Raw genomic sequence first — 6022 nt, forward strand, 5'->3', positions numbered from 1 at the left:
GCCACCGTTTGAGAAATGCTACTGTCTTGCTTTCTTTCCCATTTAGATAAGGTAGATGCTTCTTTTTGTTGGCTTCTGTGTCATCCACCATTATTGACCACTAGTGGTTTCCTTTGCACCTCTGTGTAAACAGGGTTATCTACTTCACCTCGTTGCCATTGTGACCTTTTGTTGCACTGCACAAAACACTTTTGTTTTAAGAGTGTTTTGTGCAGTTCAACCAAAATGTCACACCGACAATGTTGCTTGATTGCTTGATCTTAGTGGAACTGCACAAGAGGAGATCTTACTTCCTATCCGTGTTGGCAAATTTGGTTCAGATCTTATTCTTGTGAGTTGTTTGAACTCCGCGTCATGAGAGGTCTGTACGAGCCTTCTTTCACATGATTCTGCAGTGTGCTTTCATATGTTGTGCTACTTGTACGGTAATGTTGCTTGATTTTAGTGAACTGCACAAATGGAGACAAGACTTCCAATCTGTATGTGCACCGTAATATCCCATTGAGGTAAGATAAGGATATTTCACAACTATTGTCCTGTATTTTGCCACTTTCATCAGAAAATTAATGTCATTGTTTAGTGCTATACTTGTGCAACCTAATTGACATGCCAAATCTTACATTGAAGGCGAAGCTTGTCTGTTATTGAGCCAAGTGATGAAGGGGAAGAACAAGCGGAAGAAAAACAAAAATCAACTCCCGGTGCTGTAATGAAGCACTAGAACTGTGATGACACAAGTAATGATATAGTTTTGCATCTTAATTTATTGCTATGGCTGGAACGAGCAATTGTTTTGCCACTGATTTGATGCCACTCTTAATGTAATACGTAATTATCTCTACTTGTGCAAACAGGGATCTTCTTTGAAGATACCATATATTTTAGTGGAACTGCACAAGAAGATGTTGGAAACATTAGAAACATTAAACTAATCGAGGAGTATATAGTAAGCATGGCCACCACAGTAGATAGCAACAGATGGTTCCGGAGAAGTGCTTCATCTGTATGCTCTACACAATAAGCCTGCTAACAAAGGTTGGTACTCGCCCACTGATTTCATCCATATGATTGAGCTTTGCCATCTCTATTGGTGATGTGCTACTGTTTAGATACTGTCATGAAAAAGTGGTATTGTCCTTGAGAAGTGCTTCATCTGTGCTGTTTTAAATATTTCCTTTCCTTTTTTCGAGCAAACAGGGATGCTAGCATTTAGTTGTCCTCTTGTCTTTGCACAACAGGATCATCTTCCTCTAAAGAAGAATATGGAGTACGTGACTAGTTCCGATTATGCCAGGATGAAGAAGCCATGTCTGTCTTCTCATCAGAAGGAGCAGTTGAAGGATGGTTACATTACTCCCCACAAGACCAAACTAACTTCAGCTCAGAAGGACTGACAAATCTCCATTTTCTTGTTGTGATGCGCGAGTACAATGTTGTTCTAGGATTCTTTCTGGTGAGTTCCATTTTTCTAAAAGTGGGCTCTACATGGACCATGTAGGTGCCTGTTTAAACTGTCAATTCATAGTACAGTTTGCTTTATACTAATAATTTTTTTTGTATTTGTGCAAACAGGGGTGCTCAGCTTGATTTCAGTGGGAACTACACAAAATGTTCATGAATACATCGAATCATTCATTTCCACCACAAGAAAGGAGGTGCCAATAAGTTCAAGGCGTTGCAACATATAAGGGCGAAATCATACAAGCTACGCACGAATTTGGTTGATTTTGGTGGAACTGCACAAAAAGAACGGCTGGTTTATTTAGCACGAGGTGCCATGTCAATGTCCGAACTGATGGCAAACCCTGCCCATTCCACAATCGTAGGCATTTGATATTTTGGAATGGGACAACCTTGTCAAATTTTGCTCATTGATTTTAGCAAGAAGACATGCGTTTGATATTTTCGAATGGGACGCCCTTTGCTGTCAGCAGCGTCGATCCATTTTTTCTTTATTCTTTAGTTGTGAAGTAAATATTGGCTCTGACATGTGAATCGCTGAGATGCATAATCATCGATTGTTTTGAATGTTCTCTATGAATTGCCAGGCCTGTGTGTTTGATTGCAATGTACAAGAACGCTAAAAAGCTGCTCAAACTCTTTGTACTCCTTCTGTTCCTTTTTACTTCGCACATTGTGAAAGTTCATACTTTTTTCTATAAGATTGGTCAAAGTAGATATACTTTGACTGCAGACAAAACTTGTATGCAGACTAGAAAGGACCGGAGGGAGTGAAACTGCTGCAAACGAGGTGATCACCCTGGGAATAATGCTAGTACGTATTGTTTTGCATGTTCATCCAATGCCAGTGATACAAGAATTCAAACTAATCGAAATAAATTCATTCATACACGGTCGGATTTCATATAAACATGCCGGATTTCATTACATTTCATACATTCTTCAACTAAAAAGGGGCGCGCTAGAGGTATAATTAATTAACCGAAGCTACCCACCTGTGTCCGGCTGAGCCGAACAGAAGCTTCAGTGACTTAACTGCAGGTGCAGTTGCGTAACTAACATGTGGCCCAAATGCCTGTTGGGCCCATGTGTCAGTCGGCCAACTACACCAGCAGTTAAGTAGAAGCAGCGTCCTTCTCCAACATAGCTCTCCGACTTCACGTCGCCGCCAAGAAGCTAACCGGTCGTCAGTGGTCAACCCGCCTAACTTGGCTTCAACCGGAGGGTAGCAGCGGTGGCCTTGCTTGGACCCGAGCGGCGGCGACCTACCGTGTTCTACTCTTCCTCGTTTTCTATGTGGCGCATCCTCGTTGGCAGCGGGGCGGGGCCTCGGCGGAGCCGGCGAGGTCCTCTGTCTCATTGCCGGCGGGCGGCGCCTCGGCGGAGCGGGGGAAATCCTCCCCCTCATTGCCGGCAGGGTGGGGCCTCGACGGAGCCAGTGGTGTCCTCTGCCTCGTTGTTGGCGCCACGCGGCCTCGGCGGAGCAGGGCCTCATCGACGCCAGCGGAGCGGGGACTCGTCGGAGCCGGCATTGTCCTCTGCCTCGTCCTCGGTCTTGCCAAACAGCGCCTCGCCTGCTTCATCGCCCTCTTTGTAGGCAGCCACAGCCTCCACCACCCGCATGCGGTACTGCCAGCGCTCGAGGCGGCCCTCGTGGGCGGAGCGATACGAGTCGAGCAGCGACTCCTGCTCCGCCCGCTCCGTGGCGATCTGCTCCTCCGCCTGCAGGTGCTCCTGGAGGAGATGGTGGTTGTAGGCGGCGTCGGCCTGCGCCTCCCGGAACTGCTCCTCACGCTTCTGCCTTACCGTGTCCATATATTGGGCACGGCCTCGCCGATGGTCATGGTGCAATGCACCAACGAGGATGGCGCAGAGGAGGGGGTTGGCGCCGGATCGTCGACTACCATGTTCTCCATTGGGACGTCGTCGTCCTCCGGCTGCCTGCCGGCCAGTCGGCAGCAATGGCTGCCATCTCCTTGTGGTCCGTCATCCGCCCGTCCCGAAGAGCGCTGGAGCGCGAGGAAGCCATCGTGGGCAGTAGTGGTGTGGACAGGAGAAAGGGAACGGATGCGGATGACTACGGCTATGGCCGGCGCAGCAGTTTATATAGCAATGGTGGGCAGCGGAGGGACGGACGTGTGGCACCGGAGTAGCCGCCTTGGCAACCGCGTATCATTAATATGGGCGGCAGAAGGACGGACGGACGGCACTTGTGTCATTTGAAGGCGGAGCAATCGCCTGCACCGGGAAGCAGGGTGGGCGGCGCTGACCGTTTCGGGCAAAAAGCGCGCGCAGGCGAGGGAGGCGGCCTAGGTGGGCCAGGGCAGTCAGACTCGTGCTTGGCAGCGGGTCGGTCCAGCAGCCGGACGTGCTGGCTCGCCAGCTAGCTCGCCGAGCTGAGCGACGACAATCAGACGATGGACGTAGCTTCCGACCAGGAGCCGGCGCCACTGTCCAAGCCGGTTCATGCCGTGTTCACCATAGAGCAGGTGCGGCCACACTTCGGCGCCCTAATGGTGGAAGAGCTACCAGCGCAGGAGGACCTGTGCTGCAACCTCCGTCTCCTCAACAAGCATCGGTGAACAAGCGAACGACAATACCGGCGCGGACATGTGGCCCTATGATCCTGGCTTCCCGAATGAGCAGCGGGCGCTGTATCAGACCATCTGTAGGGCCCACGAGGCCCTCACCGTCGTCCTTCGATTTGTTGTGCTCGCCGTGGCGCCACCGTCTCGTGTTGTCAACATGGTCAACGGACATGAGGATGAGGAGATGACTTTACTTGGAGAGGATGACAGTGGGGACCCACCAGGGCCATAGCCGCACGTACGCAAGTGCCTCCTTATTAGTATATAAAACTATATTTTTTTTGCTTCCTCCTGGTTTCCTGACATCACGGTCCCACACCATTGTCAACCTATGTAGTCAATAAACGAGAGAATTGCACAAGAAGCGGCCGACAGCTGGGACCAAGCAGCTCGAGCAGTATTTGTGTTTTTGAGGTGTGAGCACTGCAGAGTTTTTCTTGAGCGATGTTTAGCCCAGATATTAATTTTTCTCCTCTGAACAACAACGAAAACATCGCTGCAGGTATTAACTGGGTGGGCTGTGGCCCTTCTAGCCCAGGCCAGATATCCAGCCTAGATATTAATCTTTTTCAAGCTGAAAATGGCTAGCCCAGCTATACTTTTTTTAGGAATACCCAGGCAAGGTCAAGTTGTTATTCTCCGCCCCGCTGGGCTGCAAATCTTTCCTAGGAGGGATGCATTAGGCTTAACAAGAAAATGGGCTTTAAGAAATAATCAATGGGATGTAATTATAAAAACTGGGCAGTAACTATAAAAAATGCACCAAACACGTAATTACTTTATAAAATATTATTTTTGGATATTGCAAATTTTAATTTCATTAATTGTTGCGAGCGCAATGTTTCGTTGGATTTTTACGTAATATAAATTTATATTGAAATTGTATTTAATCTGACTAGAAATTTCGGGATAAAAATATTTCAGATCCCATCAAAATGTGGGAAATTTTATTGAATTCTGTTTTGAACGGTTGGTTGAAATGGGCTGTACTTTTAACAAACTGCAAATGGGTTGTAGTAAATTCCATTAGAATTCAAAAATTGGCTGCAAATTCTTACAAATCTCAAATGGGCTATAAGTTCTCTGCCACACACTTGTGGCCTTACTAAGTTGACGCGTCCCTCAAAAAAAAGAGTTGACGGGTATGCAAGGCTTTGTCAATTTATAGTCAACACACGGTTCTAGCAGCAGTGACCGTTGGATGTCCATCCAACGGATGCCGTGCTTCTTCTTCAATCTCAGATATTCTAGCTTCACCTGCCCAAAAAATGATTCATCCCCCTGACATCTGGGGCGCACCGTTTCGGAAGCTGACCTGTGGGCCTACTAAGTTGACGCGTACCAAGGGCTTTGTCAACTTAGTCAATATAAACAATTCTAGCTGCAGTGACCATACGATGTCCATCCAACGGCCGTCGTGATTCTTCAACCTCTGGTCTTCTTGCTCCAGCCGCCCAAAGCAGCGCCGGTCGTGCCGCCTGCTCATGCCTCCCGTGGCCGGTTGTGCTGCCGCGGAGGCCTCACCGCCCCCTACTACTCCCACCGCGGGCCAGGCCATCCCTCCACTCACCCACACCCCCTGTTATTCTGCGGCGACGGCAGCCTCACACCGCAGCCGAACCAGTGAACCCTCATACTCCTCTCCGCGTGGGTATCCACTGCCAAGTCTTCCCCGGCTCCGCGTCGTCCCCTTCCTAGGCCTCGCCGTCGTCCACCGCCGTGGTGCTCTCGGCGCGGTGTGGTCAATGAGGTCAACGACCGACTTCCAACGGAAGAGTACTGTACGTGGAGAGGTTGACAGCTAGGTCCACGGCAGCCGCAAGGAAGTGCCTCCTTATTACGCGCAAAATAATTATTCCTCCACCTGACAGCGGGGACCCACCGGACGGGCCACCGTATTTCGCGAAAAAAAAGTTTCCCCCCTGACTGCTGGGACCCACCAGCTACATCTTCGCACGCAAGGAAGTGCGTCC

Source organism: Aegilops tauschii, chromosome 5 (assembly GCF_002575655.3).
Source record: "Aegilops tauschii subsp. strangulata cultivar AL8/78 chromosome 5, Aet v6.0, whole genome shotgun sequence".
Taxonomy (NCBI): Eukaryota; Viridiplantae; Streptophyta; class Magnoliopsida; order Poales; family Poaceae; genus Aegilops; species Aegilops tauschii.